Source organism: Aplysia californica, unplaced genomic scaffold (genome assembly GCF_000002075.1).
Source record: "Aplysia californica isolate F4 #8 unplaced genomic scaffold, AplCal3.0 scaffold00100, whole genome shotgun sequence".
Classification (NCBI taxonomy): Eukaryota; Metazoa; Mollusca; class Gastropoda; order Aplysiida; family Aplysiidae; genus Aplysia; species Aplysia californica.
In genome coordinates, this window is record NW_004797370.1 from 199295 (window position 1) to 201533 (window position 2239).

Below are 2239 nucleotides of genomic sequence, written 5' to 3' on the forward strand. Positions count from 1 at the left end.
TCACACACACACACACACACACACACACACACACACACACACTACCACCACCCCCACCACCATCGAACGAATCTTAAATAAAAGTATTTAAAAAATAACCTTTTCCTCAATGACCTCGTTCTGTCAATACAATTACAATTATAACAATTCTACTGCAGATCCGTGGCGTGAAATCGATTGTGTGCACTGATTGAACTTTCACGTTCACAATTATTCTCACTGAGTCCTTTCTCAAACCTTTCGGTGACTGAATTGCAAGTGAAACATATGTCACCCTTTTTTTTAATCAAATGCAGTCGATTTTGTCTACGGCAGCCACCCATTGTCGAGGAGAAAAAGAGACCGTTTAAGACATGTGAACGCCGTTCACAGCGTCATTTCTTTTTGTTCTCTTAAGAGTTTTTAATGGTACTTGCAGCACAATTAGGCCATATAAGTGCCGAGGATTCGAGGTGTCACAAGAGAGTGAAAGACAAAAAAGAAGGAGGAGAGATAAGGACGAAAGATACAAGTAGATGTTTTGACAGGAGAGAAGGAGCAAACCACACCCAAACACTCGACAAGCAATCACAAACATAGATGAAGGGGCTTGAAAACTCTATGACCAGCCAAATGGTAAAGAAAGCACTTCTAGGGATTTGAACCAAGATTCTCTACTACACAGTACTGCATGCTAGCATGCTACTTACTGAGCAAACGTCGCATCGAACTAGAATGATAACTAAACAATTTGGCATAATCACTGCAAGCAACACTACCCCTACTATCCTCAACATAGCCAGGAAAACTGGTTTTCACACTTTATCCCCCTGTTTGTTTGCCTGTTTGTTTGTCCGCTTCTTTGTTTGAGCAAAGAGAAGCACGTCAACAATAAAACGGTCACTTAGTGCTGGGGGAAAAGTGAGATAAGCAGATAGGAACAACAAAAACGAAATAGACATAGGACTTACAAGTGACACCTTCTAATCACCCACATTACCTTATTTTGAATTTGATCATCACAAAATCTTGTAATTATCAGCACTAACAGTTCTAGGTGGCATCAAGAATTACAAAAAATTAATTTTTGAGACGTATAGGTGCTTTTACATCGACAAAATATAAATCAATTAGGAAGCGGGCTTTGACGCTACCTGTCAGGGTCAACCAAGGCTGAGAGGCATACGCCGACCTAGCAGGAAAAAACCCCCGAGATACAGTAATCTTTTCAAAGGGAAACACATTTTAAAAAATAGCCATTGATCTACATGGGAATCAGCCTCGAGTCTTCGGCGTGCGACTGCGAAGCACCTATCCGCTACACCACAGACGCCGGTACAAAGAATTCAATTAACAAAAAAATGCCCTGATACTTGTATTAATAATACTAATAACGTACACTCCCACCATTTATTTAAATTGTAAAAATGAAATATAATGCTGTTGTAAAGAAATAAATGAAAAGTATGATCCCAACAGGCTGTCTCCATTTCCAATAATAATTAGATCTATATGTCACAGATAAAGTCACCGCTTGCGTGAGCTCACGGTAGCGGGCGGCCGGAGGAAACACACAAAAAAGCAAAGTTAACTGTGAGGGAGGGCTATAATCTCTAAACGCAATAGTGGTAAGGGGGGGGGGGTGTACACACCGATCCGACATCCTTTCGATTCGACTCTAAAAATGTCTAGATCAATATCAGCGGCATTTCGGGATGGATTTTAGTTGTCTGATATATATGTCAGTTTGGCACTTGACCGACGTTAGTGCTGTTGTGGTTATATAGCCTGTGTTATTGGGTATTCCACGCAAAAGATATGAGTTCGAATACTCTGCGAGAGGTGTGTTATTTCAAGAATCCTGGTATTTGTATTCTATTCTATACCCAGCCTACATCTTACGTGGTTGAAGATTGTGTTAGTGGCGACATAATACATTTACTATCTCAAAATATATATATTGTTGGATTACAAGTCAGACTTCGGAACTTGACACGATCAAGCGAATCCGACTGGTCGACAAAGAAGACAGAGCACTTAATACAATTGCTTTTCACGCGTCAGAATGTAACTATCTGATCAAGGCGAAAGGCGTGTATGGTATCATGTCATGCAATTTTTATTCGCTCATCTCAGCACGTAATAGACTTCTAATATTGGAATTTCATAGGCTGCTTGGAGAAATGAAAATGCTGAGTATGGGGTGATTGTGACATGAGAGACAGAGAGAGACAGAGAGAGAGAGAGAGAGAGAGAGAGA